Raw genomic sequence first — 17589 nt, 5'->3', positions numbered from 1 at the left:
CTTTATAGAATGTTTGACGAACCTACGGCCCATAAGCATCTTGTGTGCGCTCTCGAAGGTGTTTGAAAAGCTTCTAGAACAGCAAATGTCGTCTTTTTTTCACCGAGAACAACCTACTCACGGAGCACCAGGCGGGTTTCCGGAAAGGCCAAAGCATACAAACCGCGACTTCTCGTGTGTTCGACGACTTGGCACGCACGACAGACAGGAGAGGATCTGCATGGCTGTTGCTGCTCGATTTTCCAAGTCCTTCGACACCATACCCCATAACAAGCTGTGTACGAAGCTCGTAACGCAATTCAATTTTGGTCCTTCCGCGGTGAACCTCATCAGATCGTATTTAGATAACCGACGCCAAACCGTTTTCTGTGGAGATCTACAGTCAGTAAGTAGCATCGTAGATTCCGGGGTACCTCAAGGCTCGATCGTAGGGCCTCTGCTCTCAGATATTGCTCGATTCAACTCTACGCGGATGATGTACAACTGTACATTGGTCGACTTGGTCCATGCTCCCGAGAACTCATCAGGATGGTCAACGAGGATCTCGATAGGATTGCTGTTTGGTCGCAACGAAACCAGCTATTTGTCAACCAAGCGAAGAGCAAAGCGCTGTTTGTGCAGGGTCGTCGTAAGACAAAGCGCAACTCGATCTGCTTCCTCGTATCACCATGAGCGGCCATGCCATTGAATGGGTAGACTGTGCGAAAAATCTGGGTTTCATCTTCCAAGCGGACCTGCAATGGCACCTGTACGCACACCGCTCGTGTCTATTCCTGCGCAAACTCCTCATCACGCGCTCCTCACCAGAACTCTACCAGAAGCTGCAGCCGTTCAGAGGCTGCCGCCTGCTGAATTTGATCATTCCCGCCAACAGGACTTTGACATACTCCAGTTCCCTGTTCGTTTGAGGTGTGGTCAACTGGAACATGGTGTCAACGGAACTCAAACACGGGGCATCGCAAGCAACATTCAAAAGAAACTGTTTAGAGTTCTGGAACAGGGAGTAAACCAAACAACCACCGGGAACCGAGAGCAGCTGAAGAGCAGCGTGTAACCACTGTCGCGCCCGGAGGTCCCCGAGCCCCCCTAACCACAAGCTATAGGAAGAGTGGCATAGGGACAACCCTCCGGCTCCTCCGGGGTGCCTGGGAAACACGACACGCTAACTGAAGAATCCACGGAGGTATCCGAGTGACCCGGGCCGCCCCTAATCACAAGTTACAAGAAGAGTGGAATAGGGACAACCCCCCGGGCGCTCGAGTCCCCTAGATGAGGTCGCATAAGGGGCAAACCCCCATCCCCTCGGAAGAAGCATGGACTACGCATGGACAACTCAACTCACTCACTAATTCAAATACTGTAATTTGTTATGTTTATTTCGATGACATTGATTTTTTTTTTCTAATGTCGATATCTCAGCAACTAATGGTCCGATATTCAGTGATAAAATATGAAACATTCGTGAAATTCTCCGATCTTTTAGAAAACAATATTTTTATCTGCTTCAAATCAAGACTAACATTTCAAAAAGGCAAAACATTCAATATTACGCCCTTTTGAAATATGAATAATGATTAAAAAAAATATTTTTTCGAAAAGATCGAAAAAATTCACGAACGTTTCATATTTTAACATAGAAAATCGGACCATTAGTTGCTGAGATATCGACATTAGAAAATTGTGAGTTGTTTGGGTGAGACTTAGAAAACGTAAATTTTCCTGTTTTTTAATCTTTGCATGGCAATATCTCAGCAACTAAGGGTCGTATCAACAAAGTTCAAAAAAGCAAAATATAGAGAATTTTTTCTGCTTTTCAAAAATATTTTTTTTAAAAGCACTAATTTTAAAAAAATAAATAACTGCGACTATTTTCAAAATGCTACCTAAAAATGGATATAACTTGATAATTGCGCACATTATCAAAATTTCACTTAAGTACTTTTTGAGTGCAAATTCAATATTAAATCGAAAAATGATGTTGAAAAATTGTTGCGATCAATATTTTGATTATTTAAAAAAATCAGTATTGATTAAAAAAATCATAACTCGATCAAAGATTTTCTGCACAACCTGGAAATTTCTAAAAAGAGGGCATTTGATGCCAACTAAATCATATATGTAAATAAAAAAATAAAAATAGTTTTTTTTTGCAATTCTGGGTTTAATCTAACAGTCAAAAAGTGAAATAAAAAATCACCACTTTTTTTTACCGCGTATATTTTTTTTCAGTGTATTCCTTATCCATACCTACAACTTTGTCGAAGACACCAAATCGATCAAAAAAAACCTTCAAAAGATACAGATTTTTGAATTTTCATATTTCATTTTTGTATGGGCTGCTGCCAAATTTGTAAGGAAATCTCAGAGAATTGCTCAATTGGAAAACATAACTTTAACAGTAATAGGTACAAAATACTCAAAGGTTTTTTTGGAATAAAAAAGCTAGCTGCGTTGTTAACCAAAAACCCAAGTCTCGTGTCATCAGGTCAAACAAACCGAAACCGAAAGCTGGTTAAACTGGGTCTGGGAAATGAAATAAAAAGTGGAACAATACAAAAAACCTAAACTGTCACACACAGAGCGAAGGCGGTTAGATGAAACTGAGAGTAAACTTCCGGGGCTGTCGCACGTGGGACATGTGCGTTTTTTGGGGTATTATTTGTGTGGTATTCCAATCCCTGATCGGTTACGACACTGTTGATGCAGATGCAGATGCTTGAGGTGCATTTCAAGTTGTAGTGATCCAGGATGCATAATTTGACGAATTTCTGAGAAGGGACCCTTTTCGAGAGGTCATTTTGTTCGGAAGTATGCTGGTAGGTTTGTTGTCAGTTTCTAACTTTATAAATTAAATTTAGTGTTCTTGAAAATTCTGATATAAAAAGACAAAATTATGTTTACCCTTTTCCATACTCCAGGTGCATTCAAACTCACTTTTTTCGCCAGAAACCATAAATCCAAACCGGGCCATCATATCTGTTTGCTAAAATGTGCGCTCTACGGGACGGTAAATATTGAATTACAACTGAATGCCATCGTTCACCGGCTCTAACCCTGTTGCGTGCCATATGGATTGTACCTTGTTCTTCATTAAAGGGTTAGAGGTATGAAAAGCTGAACATAAATTTCCATCGAACTCTCGCGCGCGTACAAACAGATATAATTTCCCTTCTGCTGGGGCAAACTATTTATTTACGTAATAATAAAAGTGACAGGCTGAAAGGGTTCGAGGGACTTCAACGCGCGACGACGGGGACGAAATTTTACCTGATGAATAACACAGAGCACACAATTAAAGGACAGAGTAAAAAAATCCAGAATAAATTGATCACACATGAATGTACTGAAATGCGAGTTGAATTTCAGCTCGCGGGACTCCGCCGAAAAAAAGGTGAGTTTGCTGCTTTTATTTCATCATCTGTCGTCGTTGCAGCAAGAGACGAACCCCCCAAAGAAGAACGCACAATCCGTCACAGACGTCGCCGGGACTTCTCTTCTGGTAAGGAACGTGTCGCTTCCGGGCTTCTGTGTTTACCTGGGCCAACCCTCTGCAATCATCCCCGGCAGAAAGGTGCAAGAAAAAGGAGTTGCGCGCAAGGGGTTCAAAACTGCGCAAACAGATCGTCAGATTCGGGTCGAACTTTGAGCGCTCAACATGTGGCCGAGAGGATTGCGATAGGCCGACGGGAGTAAGGTTGATGATCAGATCAGCATTTCAGTTGATTTTCGACGCTCTCGAGAGTAATTAAGTGTTCGCTGCGGTATGATCTGATCTCGATCCCGGGGATAGCTGTTTGGTTTGTTGGAGGGATTTGAGTGGAGTTTTTGCTGTTCAAGTGATAGTGATAGTGATTAGCATCAGAATTGTGTTTCTGAAGAGCATTGAGGTGACCACGAAGGACGATGGGATAAGAAGTGGATCATTGAATAGTTTTGTAGAGGAGTGTTGTTTGAAGTGTTTGAGATTGGTATCAGCTGAAGGTTTGGTGTGATGTGTGGAAACGAAAGTGCGCAATGGTTGTGAAGTTTTGACTTTTGATATTTGTTATCTCGATATCGAATACTTATACCAACAAGCTTAATGCAATTGGAACTGTAATAAAATACGTTCCATTTCAAGTAATTTCTCCATAAAAACGAAATTAAAATGATTTCATTCTGGTTCTAATCACAGAAACGTTTGTTTTACGCTTTTGTGAAAAAATTTCTAGTCCCTTCATTAAATTAAAAGGACGATTTTGTAGATTTTGCTCGATTTGTTGTAAAGGTCGTATCGATTTGGATGAAACTTTCATCGTTGGTTTTTTTTTAACAATATGAGCCCTCTACGGCAAAGGGGTAAATTGGTCACTGAAATTTGAGGTTCATAAAACATTTCATCATAAAATTGCTAGCATTTTCGTAAAACTTGATTAGTTGCATTTGAAAGGTATTTTGAACGCTTCCAAATGTGCCCTGAAGATCCGAGATTGGTTTTACTTTTTTTCATAGCTTTTGCAAATTACTGTTAAAAATTGATATTTTTCAAATCCTAATATTTTTTTTTCTGCGTCAGCCTTCAATACTCATATTCTTATAGGTCAAAAGTTAGGGAATTTCGTGGACTATAAGCCTGCTGTCAAATTTATTTGCTGTTTGGCCAATCGCAGTTTTTCTCATAGATTTACGATTTTTCTATAATCAACTTTTTACACCGTTTATTTTTGCCATGTAGACCAACTACAGAGATTTTTTTGGGCTCAATGTTGGCATATTCGAAATCCTCGGGAAATTGTTAGTATGTTTGAAGTATTTAAGTTGTAAATTTGATTGGAAAAAATGCCATTTAAAATTAATTAAATTGCGTTTTAGAAATTTTTCGGATTAGGGGGAAACGGGTATTTGACTACTTGAAACAGCATTTAACGTATTGATCACAATGTATACAAAAACTTATTTTTTGTCAAACGTGATTTATTTTTATTTTTAAAATCAAAATTACAACTCCTACACCTCAAACTGTTGAGAAATTACCCGAGGATTCTAAATATGTCAACATTGAGTTCAACAAGTGCTGTCTTATTGGACTACAGAGCTAATGACAACGGCGTAAAAAGTTTGTTATAGAAAAGTGAAGTTTTTGTAAATTTTTTGCCGGTTCTTTTTTTTACAGATTTTGTTTACTTACTTATTTTCACGAAAGTTTAAAAGTGGAGAAAAAAAACCAAAATTATATTTTATTAGGAAGATTCTAATAGTTCAGTGCAACAGAACGAAGTATCAAACATGAATATATCTTCCATATAGTGCGTCCATTCCGAGGTTTCCCGGGACTGAATTCACGGGATTTTCCCAAAACCGGGAATTCCCGAATTCCGTTTTTTTAGATTTTTTCTCTGTTTTCCTGTAATTGAAAAAAATACTTATTATGGACTGGAAATTCAGATTTGTAACAGTTCAGGTGGAACAGTTTAATTCTTAGTTATCGATAGAATTTTAAAGCACTACTATTGTTTTTTGGGCATAACCAGCATTAATTTTGTATATCAAGGATATTTGTTTAAATTTCAGTTTACAGATTCGCAAATAGCCTAGCTCATTAAATATTATCTTTGCAATTTTATATGTTTTGAAAAGCTTGTGTATTGTATTTATGTATTGTATTATTTTCGTCTAATATCATTTTTTCTTTAGTGCCAGCATCTGGGGCTAATAAGGATTAATGTAACGAAGTGGGACAGTTGCTGAAGCTATTTTTTATTTTTTATTGATTTTGGTCAAACAGGATCCAAAAAGCAAAATCAGCAAGCTGATTTTCAAATTTAATGCTGTAAAATAAACTGTCCCTATTTTGACTGGAGTCCCGATTTGTCCCTGTTAGCGGTAGTGATTTTAATAAAGATACAAGAAAGTTAGAAAATATTTCTAAGTACAAAACACCAATTTCTAACTTTTTCTAAACTTCAACATTGACTGAATGTAATTTTTTTTGTTTCCGTTTCTTTTTACTCATGTTTTTTAATCACTATCTAATACCTCAAAAAATTGTTTTTTTAATTTATTTATTTATAAGGAACTTAATTAATATGAATCACATTGGATGAATAATTGTGGTTGATTTTAAATCCAAAGCAAAACGAAGTTTGCATAGAAAATAAATAAATTTAAGCGTTTTAGCCTTTAAACTATCTGAAAGCTGCTGGGAATTAAAAATATTTTTCGCGTTTCCCGGAAATTTTTAAATCCGGTAAAATTGTGAGCCCTACTTCCATAGCTCGCACATTTTTTAAATCTTATTACATGTTTTTTTAACATTCAGAAAAGTGTAAAAAAAGTTACATGCATTGCTTAAAACTTGATGGCAGCTGTTTTATTTTGAGGCAAAGAATCCAAGAATAATTTTACAAAAAAGAATAATTTGTGTTTGTTTCCAATCCACTATTTTCAAAATATTTGCATTTTAAAGATTTTTTGTATTTTTCTGTTATTTTTTTAGAATTTACTGAGAGAAGAAAATCGATCTTACCTAAATTTTTCACGTGAAACATCAGACGTAACGTGGTGTAACAGGTAAATTTACAAAAAAAAACACACTATTTGGTTTAATACCTGAAACATGTGAGAGTAAATTTCAAAACAATATGAGTCATTCTCCGCCAAGTCACACAGCAGTTGCCCCGAACACTCTTCGATTTGTATGAAACTTTGTCCTTTTTTTTACTCAAGAGATGATTTTCAATCACTCCTGAAAGTTTCATGAAGATATTTCATGATTAAACTGAGTAACAGACGATTAAAGCTCAACATTTTGCCATGTGCAAAGCGGACTGTCTAACTTTGTTTTTTCTCGAAACACCGAGTTGATATACGGGTGTCACGATATCTCGAGATCGGATGGACCAAATTGGCTTTTAGGTGGAGACTCTCAAGACGTATCCCGTGTGCATGACGAAGCCTGATTTTTTAAATTTTGCTTTTTAAAAAATTAACATAATTCAAAAACTGACTGGTTTTTAATATAAAAAACACAACAATATTTTTATCTTTTTTTAAAATAAACTTTTTGAAAATCGGGCTTCGTCATGCACACGGCATCGGTTTAAAAAGTCTTCACCTAAATTTTGAGCCGGTTTGGTAAAGACAGTGTTGAGATATCGTGACACCCGTTTTTTGAAACTACTAACTTCAAATAGCTATATCTCGGCAATGATACAACCAAATATCTTCTAATTTGTTTTGTTATTAGGTGATAATCTATATTTTAATGCCCTGAAAACAGAATTTGAAAAAAAAAGTTGAAGTGTGTGCTCATACCAAGCTCTGACTTTTATGCCGATTTACATGTATGTTACCCCTTAACCGTTTAAAAATGAAAGGGCTCGAAACGGGCTGTTTAAAAATGAAAACCTGCATGTTTTCAATACATTTAAAAAAATAATAAATACATTTTTATTGTTGTTCGTGAATTGAATTGTGTTACCTAAATGAATTTTTAACTATTTAAATAATGATCAATTACAATAATTTGCGTTAAAAAATCCTCAACTCCTTCAAACAATCTCCCTCGCACTTGAAATCTCTTTCCATCCTAAAACAACTACAACACATACCAAGCTCACACACAAACTCATACGAAACCGTCCCACTACAAACCATCTGGGGGCACTTTCCCTCGAGTTTTTCAGCCAGCCGGTCCCTTTAGAGAGGAAAGCGAAAAACCGGGCAACATATTGAATACGAAATGGTATATTAAAAATTCTGCCCCGTCCAAAAAGAGTGGAAGAGGAAAAACGGTCCCACGTCGGTCGTCCGGCCAACAAGGATTTGCAAGGTCCGTTTTTCCATTATTTTCCGCACTCATACATGGGCGTTTTGCGCACACATACACAAACGGCGATGGAAATTTCAAATTCGTACAAATTTTGCTGACTTTGGGCCAGGGTAAAGTTAGTTGGCTAGTTATGAGTTTTCGTTCATCTGGTCGCTGTCTGCTGGTAAATTGTGCTGCTCTTCTTCTGTGTAGCCTCTTCCCTTGATAAAGGAAAAGGGGTTTGAGTACTCTTACACAATGTGAAACCAACTCGTTAAAATTGTCTTGCTGGTGGCCAGCCTGTCCATTCTTTATGTTTGATTACGCTGTTATAAAATCTTATTTTATTTTTTTTTATTTTAAAGTTATAATAGTCATTTTTAAGATTTTTTATCGATAATTTAATGTAATTTTGCAGCAACTTTTGAGATTCTTATATAACCCAGAGTCCTCCTCAAAACAGGGACCTCACTTCAGCAGTAGCCTCTTGTTTCGTACCAACAATCAGGTTGGTTATTTTATCCAGAGCTCCCCCAAGTTTTCCCTTCTCCCTTGAATTTTCCTGAAGAAAAAAAACCATAAGAACACAATGCAGAAGGACCACCGATGGCAATGTTATGACGAGGGGGACCAAGTGTTGTTTTTCTGTGTTACATTTATTTTCTAATAAAATTGACTCGTTTTGGGGCCGGCCTCGAATGGGTTTTCGTGCGATGAGGAAAGAATCCTGTTTTAGGAGGGGGGAGGAAGGGATCGAAGAGGGATGAAGTGTGAACCCCAAACTGAGTTGGTAGGGCCAGAGGGGGAAGAAAGTGATGGAATGTGGATGGTTAGTTGGTGTCGAGGAAATGAAAACGAGCGAAGGGTCCTTGTGGTCGAGAGCAGTGTTGGAAATTTCCATTCTAACACGTTTAGAAGGCTGGATATTACTGAAAATTCATCTATTTTTTGTACTTTGAGTGTATACTTTTTAGAACAACTAGATTCCATATTTGGAAAAAGATGAAAAAAAACATATGAAAAAAACGTTGCCTTTTTTTCAGAGCTGTTTTCCCAACAAACACAAAAATTTAGTTTAAATTTTTCTGACGTGATTTCACAAAAGTACATTTTTAATGCTAGTTTTATTTGCTTCTACATCTTATGAATCTTATTTTCTATTAGACTTTCCAATACCGTTTTCTTCAGAACAAAATTGTACAAGGCTACCAACTCTTGCTGAGCAAAAATCAGTACTTTTGCCGAAATGACACCATGTTATCCCGAGCAGGGGTAAATAACACGGGAATACCATATTTTGGTATTACTTGGCATAATAACAAATACCAAAATGTGCCCTTGGTTGCCCAGTAATAGATGGTATAATACCATGAAATCATACCAAAATACTGTATGGGAAATACCAAAGCAATACCAAAACGTGCCATTCCAAGGGCAAATGAATACCAGACAATAACAACTTTCCGGGTAAATAAAAATCTCATTGGACAAAAAACAGTGAGAATTTTCTATAGGATTACAACGGGAATTATATTTAAATATATTTAAATCCTTCGAACAGGCAGGAAAACGAAGTCTGGCTTGGAGAGCCAAAAAATATCAGGTAAAGAAATCTAGAGGAATACTGGAATCGAACTCATGACAGGTAAGGTGCAAACACCATTTTAGCTACCCGTTTACCAACTGAGCTATCAACGCTTGTTGAAAACGAGCTGCTGCTGCATCAACATGTTTTAGCTGCAGGCAAAAATATGAGAAAATTCAAAGAAAGAGAAACAAACTAAACCAGAACGAGAAAGGCTATAGCCCAGGCAGCATGGCATTTTTCGTGGGATTTTCGAGGATGCATGATTTCATCTGAATAGGATTCAACACAAATCTAATATTAAAAGGATTTTAGAGCGAAGTTCGAATACCACATGCATACCAACATTTTGGTATGTGTGGAGACTGCGTCTCCCACGTGTCAGGATGTTAAGTAAAATCCATTTTAAAATTTTATATTTTTCACGTTAAACCTATTGTTGTCGTAAAGTTAATCGTCTTAATGTTTTTCTTATCATTTTCATGTATCAGCATAGCATAAGAATGTCAATCTTTATTGTTGAGACAGGCGGGAGGATGCTCATCGCGGGCACCGTTTTCGGTAGCAGGGTAAAATAAAACTTATTATTTTCCTCATGCTTCAAAACTGAAAATGTATATTTTCTTATTAATAACATTTAACAGTTCACAACATTACAATTACTCATAGATTTGGTGTCTTTACGCAGCTGACCTGTCCAGCTGCGCCCGTGCTCCCGCTTGCTCAGATTGTTTTGATTTCTTTATTCAATTCCAAGCGACAGCACGGGCACCAGTCAAACAATACACAAAACACTGACACTGACGCAGAACAAGGGGCTGCTTCGGACGCACTCCGTCGCAACACTCCCCCCCGTAAAACTGCTGCATGCCGAATCCGTAGTTTTACGTCTTCTTCATCGCGGTGCGTCCCGAAGATTCTTCGCTGACTCTCGGTGCAACTGACGACGACTGCTACTTGGAGCCGATGAGAATTCTTTGTTGCGAGGTTGCCTGTTGACCTCCGTCTCACACCCGTGCCCGACCACTTTTGGCTCGATTTATGGGCCACGGGTGATAACTTTGTCGCGAGCGCAACCTCCTTGGCAAGTCACTTCCTCACCGACTCCATTTTGTTGCACCTTCTCACCGCCATTACCCCGACTCAGCGATTCAGTTCTCCGGCTAACGCTCCGGATAAATGAACGCCCCTCTGCCACTCTCACCGCGCCTTTTCCAGCTGCCAGCCGTGGTCACAGGTCCCCAGACTTTGACACTCCGTGTCAAATCTTTTTGAAGTGTTGAGACAGGCGGGAGGATGCTCATCGCGGGCACCGTTTTCGGTAGCAGGGTAAAATAAAACTTATTATTTTCCTCATGCTTCAAAACTGAAAATGTATATTTTCTTATTAATAACATTTAACAGTTCACAACATTACAATTATTCATAGATTTGGTGTCTTTACGCAGCTAACCTGTCCAGCTGCGCCCGTGCTCCCGCTTGCTCAGATTGTTTTGATTTCTTTATTCAATTCCAAGCGACAGCACGGGCACCAGTCAAACAATACACAAAACACTGACACTGACGCAGAACAAGGGGCTGCTTCGGACGCACTCCGTCGCAACATTTATTTAAAATAGATTTTTTTATGAATCACCTTTATTTTATTATAATATGTTTATTTAAAATACCTTTACAATACCAATGTATGGTATTCCCTAATTTATAAAGACCAATACATGACTTTTTAGACCAAAATAAAATAGTTGGCTTTCATTTGGAGTAGATTTGCGTTTTTAAGTATGTAAGTAAGTATGTCAAAATTCGACATTTTCTTAAAAATTGCCCAATAACAAAACAATACCAAAATTTGCTATAATACCACAGATTGGTATTAACTTACACTTTAGACATTTTTTCAAGGGCTCGCGAAAACCAAAATTTGGTATTGATACCATTGAATGGTATTATTTTGCATTTCCCTTGTTATTTACCCATGCTCGGGATAACAAAAACATTATTTAGATAAATTTGGAATTAAGGACCTTAAAATGTGAAACTTTATCGAATTTACAGCTTACAAAATTCACTTTGCTATCAAAGTGCTTATGACTTGCATGTTTGAAAATAAATTTGCTGAAAAAAACTTAATATCCATCAATTGTTTTTATTAAATGTTCAAAAAATAACGAAATGTTAAGTTTGGTCTTACGAAAACAATTGTTTTCACAAAAACATTTGTTAATTCAAATGTTCACAGGTTTTCACAGCTTTAGAAAGCCTTTGAATCTGTTATAGGATTAATATGTTTTGTAAGAAATTTGAAATGAACATTCATTGCCAACTAACTTTAAACTGGTGGTATCCACGAAAACTAATTAATTTGTCAGTTAAATCCAAATGTCTAATTAGCGAAAGTTTCGGCCAAATCAAATAAGCAATTCAATTTAAGAAACATGTTTAAATTCCGTACAAATCCAAAATACGAAATACGAAAAAATCCGTACACAAATTCTGGTCTGTTAAACATCCGCAAAGAGGATTGAAAATCCGTACGAAAAAATCCGTACAGTTGATAGCCTTATGTATATGTAAAATATCAACAAAAATATCAAATTCAGCATTTTGAAAAAAAACGACAAATTTTTAGCACAGATTCAGAATCAGTGAGAAAAAATTCATTGAAAAACATTATTAACCATCCCTTGGTATTGAGAAAAACTAACTAAATCAAACTATGGGGTTGGATCCTTCCTCACTCCTTACAAAAAGATCGTCCGAAATCTTCAATCTTTTAGAATGGCTGGAAAGGTCGATTACCAAACAACGATTGGTGGGATGATAGATACGAACAAAGTTTACGGACAGCTAACTGAGATTTGGCTTCTTGAGAGTTAATAATTATCACTTAATTGGTCATAACTTGAGACAGGTTTGCCAGATCTTCAAACTTTTGTGATCGTTTAGAAAGACTCTTGACAGGGATGCCAGTTGCACAGATTTGTCTGTGTTTCACAGACATTTGAGCTTGTGCCGGATATTTTTTTTAAGGTGCACAGACATTAAAAGAACTTCATTTAATCAATATTTTGTAAAAATATCAACCGAAACTTGTTTCATTAGTCTTCAAATGCTTAAAAACGCAATTTCTGTTGGATTTCCATGACTGTAAATTAATATATTTGAATTTAGACAAATGCATAGAAATACACAGACTTTTTACAGACATTTGGAAAAAAACATGTGGCATCCCTGCTCGATTACTTATCCGATATAGGTTTGGATGATGGGCATAGTTTACATACAGTTAACTGAGATCCGAAATAGTATAACTTAAGTTGTCATAACTTGAGAAAGGGATGCCATTTCTTCAAAGTTTTGAACTCGTTGGAAAAGTATTTTTATTACATAACTAGCGACGTGTCGGATGATGGATCTGGACATAGTTTCCGTATAGATATGTGAGATCTGGCTTCTGAAAACTACATAATTATCACTTAAGTGGCCATAGAGACAGGGTTGCCAGATATCCAATGTATTGGACTTGTTGGAAAGGTTTTTTGTTTATCTAATGTTGCACTAACAAAGTATAACATACTTGGACTTGAGTTGTTGTTTGATCACTTTCCCAACATCAAGATATTTGCAAAAACAAATTTTTCAAAATCAAAATCAAATCAAATTATTCGCTCTACAGCATTGCCTTGGCGTTCTCGATTGCGAGATTCCTATTCGAAACTAGGTGTCCGAAGGCTTGATTGTTGAGGTAATTGCAAACCTCTTTTTACACCTTAGCTTCCATCCACCCCGGGATTCGAACTTTAGACCTTTGGATAATTAATCCAACTGCCTACCAGCTACTCCACGAGACAGGACCCAGGGAGACGACTCCTACACCTGGACTGAGCTAACGACCTAACCTTTTTAGGTTAGTCCGGGGCCAACATTTACTTCCAGTCCGACGGAAGGCGTGATCAGACAAATCTCGTCTCGAAAAATGCCACCGGGACCGTCTGGGATCGAACCCAGGCCGACTGGGTGAGAGGCAATCACGCTTAAATGTCAACCAATCAGGATACATTGGGTTGCATTCGATAGGTATCTATAATTGGAACACAAGTATTAATATCATTGTCTAGTGACCTACCGGTTCCGGAAATCCGGAACGGTGATGTCGTTGTACTTTGACTCACTCTGGACACTCTGGAACCGATTACTGATGGCCCATTTGTGACATTTCTGGAATATGATAGAAACTCTATCATCTGACATTCCAAACTTCATGAAATTGAAAGGTTTGCCAATCTGCGGTCATGTCATTAATCGCTGACCCATTCTGGCCAATCTGGAACCGGTTACCGGTTGCCTCTTGAGGACACTTCCGGAATATGTGAAAAACGCTATCATCCGACATATCAATTTCACGAAATTGAAAGATATATCAATCTATGGTCATGTCGTTAATCGCTGACGCATTCTGGCCACTCAGAAATCGATTTCCCTCATATTCTGGAAGTGTTCCCAAGTATACCTGATGCTGTGGTGCTTAATAATGCATACTTCTTCTTTATAGAGGTACAGCATGTTATTCCACCGATATTATGTTGGCATATCAACACTTTGACGTTGAATTACAAATAATCAATAGTTCAGTAGAAAGTGACCAAGCAGATTTCCATCAAAAGCTAAAAAAAAAAAAATTATCTTCACATTTTTTTTCTATTCTAACGTTGCATCTCCTGGCAACACTGTCTCCCTTTTCCAATTCTCAAGTATTAGCAAAACTCTCCAGCCCGGCCATCCCAGCCAGCAGTGGCCAAGGCCGGCCATAACCCACTCTGCAGCCCGGTCCCATTTCGGGGGAGGAGAGAAATGAAGGGTCGAAAAAAGTATAGCAGAGGCAGAGGCGAAAACCCATTTCGGATGGACGCAACCAGGGGACCTGGGACGACCGGGGGTTTTGTTTGCTCAGGACGCACTGTAAATATTCACACAAACACAAACACACACATGAGAGGGATGGAATTCCAAGGATTGTGTCCATTTCGGAGGGAGGGTGAGGGTGTTATGAGATTGTGTGTGTGTTTGGTCGCATGTGTGAATGTTTGCCGGTGTGCGGTATTTTTAAAGGGAAAACCTTTTGGACAGGAGGGGTCTGCTGCTGGCCGTAAAATGGAAAACTGTTACTTGGACAGAAGGGTTTCCATTTCAAAGCTGGTACAAACAGGGACGAACGGATGGAGAAGCGGGTGGTGGTGGTGGGACGAAAGAACACGGAAATGGTCGGCATGTGTTAACAAGATACCGGGAATTTTTGCCCAGATAGATGAATATTGAGATTTCGGACCGACAGAGCCCGGAGGGAACGAGCGTGTGTGTGTGGGTTGCCATGAGAATCCTTTTTCCCTGGGTTGAGAATGTCCTTTTCCTCCTTTTTCCATCTTCTACCAAAGTATGTGAGTTTGTGTGTCCTTTCGAGTGAGGTGGAATGTGGGAGGGACAGCAAATATTTTATTTAATAGAAATAAATGAACAAGGGTTCACATGCTGCTGCTGCTTATGTGAGTGTCCTTTTTCGGGTCAAACGGACTGGGGAAAGGGTAGTGGTGGAGGGCCGGTAAAAAGGACACAGTCGCCAACGCAACGGTATAGGTAAAAGTTTTGTCCGCAAAAAGGAAATCGATGGGACGGTTATCTGCAGTGTAAAAATGCAAATTTAATATGATAATGGAGGTATTTCAGCTTTATGACGGTCAAGGCCGGGGTTCTTTTATCCTGTTTAGTTTATTGGCAGCAGTGGCACATGGGAATTGGCAAAAATGCGACAAATGGTTCCAGCAAAACTGTAAGGGAGTCGACAAACATATTGATGTTTCGGTTTTCAACAAGCATTTTTATTTGAAAATTATCGACGGTTTAAAAAAATGTTTTATAATAAGTTTGATGTTATTTGTTTTCTTAATTATATAATATAAATACCAGGGTGGTTAAGGATTTTGAAAAGTTCTTAGATCAAGTTCTGGTGTGGGCATAGCCATTGGGACTCTCACGCCAAATATCAAATCATTTGGTGGTCTCAAACGAGTTTAGTTTATGTATTGGTATTACCTACCATTAGAAATTTGGATTTTTTTATACAATCGCTCCTACAAGCCTGGGGAAAACAAACGGCAACTTCTGGGGTGGCAAGGCATGAATGGAAACGTCTTGAAAACAACTTTCCTGAAGAGACCTAATCGATTCGTTGATCACTTTTCGAGATCGATAGCAATACATCAGAGTTTTCCTCAGAGAACCCATTTTCCTTAGCATGCAATAAAGGCTTGATGATCACCACGACACCACAAGCCAAACAGCTACCACGTGATTAGGATATTTGCACCATCTTTAATTTTTTAACTAGAAATATCTTGGAAACTATTGGATCGACTGAGAATGTTAAAAATTTAACTATTTAAAAAAATCTTAACTATTATTGTTGAAAAATACATACAAATTCAGAGAATTTTTGAGAAAAACACATAATTGAAACTTTAACAGGATTTTTATAGCAACCAGTCTGATCAGCAAGGTTTAAACAAGAAAAATCTAGGAATTCTTCTCGCTTTTCAAAAATATGTTTTGCAGGGTTTGTTTTGATGGAGAATTTAATATAAGAGATAAAACTGATAACTTGTTACGTCTAATGTTATTTTTTTTAAATGTAGACTAGATTGTAATTGATTGCACGAATCCAATTAGCTTTTTTCTTTTCTAATTTTGCTTTACTTGAAAATCAGTTAGGAAAACAACTTATCAGATTTTCTTTTGTTTTTATTCTTGATTTTTTATTTAGCGTACATTTTTTTTAACAATTCGAAACTTATCATATCAATATTAAAAGTTAGGGAAATTTTTTAGGCTTATTTTTTTTAATTTTCTATGCAGACTTGAAGTATTTTTACTAACTAATCAACCAAATTTCACACCTAAGCACAATAATGTTGGAACATTTCTTTAAGCAAATAATTAAACCAATTTTAATTTTACTTCAATATTCATCAAACAAATTTATACATAATAAACTTTCAATTTACGCAAAAAATTACCATCATTTCAAATTGAACTAAGTCTTGCACTATTGCTAGATGTTTTCAAATTATATTCAATTAAAATAGTTTAGTAATTCAAAAATTGATCAAAATTATAGTCAGTAGGGTTGAGATTGAGCTGTGAAACAAGTGAACCTGTTCAAAATTCCTTAATAGTTGATCAATATATATTTTTTTCTTTTTGTGTTTAATGACAAAAAAGGTTGAACTATTTTCATGCCGTGCTACATTACGTTTATAGTTTTATTTGATTCAAGACGATTTGCACATAAAACAATCATTTCATGCAAAAAGATTTCGTAAACATGAGCATTGACTGTTAAACCTTGAAAACATCTTTTTAGAAAATCAGAATATCATGTTTTTCTAGTTTACTCTTTTTTCTAAAGTGAAAATTAAGTTATTTACTTCTTGTCACAATTTCCATCATTACAATTGGTATAAATTGTTGATCAAAGTTAATTATTGTATGCAATTTGCTTTCCTGATGTATTCCATCGGAAAACATACAAGTATATTTTTATTCATTTTGGTAAAGATCTCTCAATTTATTTTCATGATATGAAAATGACTATCAACCAATTATTTTCAATAAAACATAATATTTGGATTGCATCATAACATTATACAATCTTTATACAATTTTGTTTTGCAGTGTTTTCAGTCAACTACATTTCTAGCTCCAGTAGTTTTGATGTTTTTGTTTTGAAACTAAATTCCATGCTCAGTTTTGGTAATTTTATAAATACTTTGATTGTCATTAGCAAGATTTACAAAAAAAGTTAATCACTTAAAGATGGATACCTACTTGCTTTTTAAAAATATAATCTTCTTTTATTTATAAGATATATAGTTCCAAAAAGTACCAATCTCCAGAGTAAGAAAAGTTCTAAATAAAGATATTATCTCTTTCATCATTTTTTAAGATCAATAAAGGACAAGGACGCAAGTCGAGTAGTCTTTCCCCGGAGCTCATCTAACCAAAATCCCGGTTTGCAACAGTGTTTTGTTCTATCAAAAACTTCGATGCAATCGCCACCAACAGCCATCCTCCCCTTCCCTGCGTTTTGGACCGCACACAGCGTGAAGCCATAATACCTCTTGAATTTTAAAATCAATATTTTTCACTCCCAGCGAAGAGCTCA

The sequence above is a fragment of the Culex pipiens genome, chromosome 3 (assembly GCF_016801865.2).
Source record: "Culex pipiens pallens isolate TS chromosome 3, TS_CPP_V2, whole genome shotgun sequence".
In the NCBI taxonomy this organism is placed as follows: domain Eukaryota; kingdom Metazoa; phylum Arthropoda; class Insecta; order Diptera; family Culicidae; genus Culex; species Culex pipiens.
The sequence above is the reverse complement of the archived record's forward strand: the minus strand, read 5'-3'. Positions refer to the sequence as shown.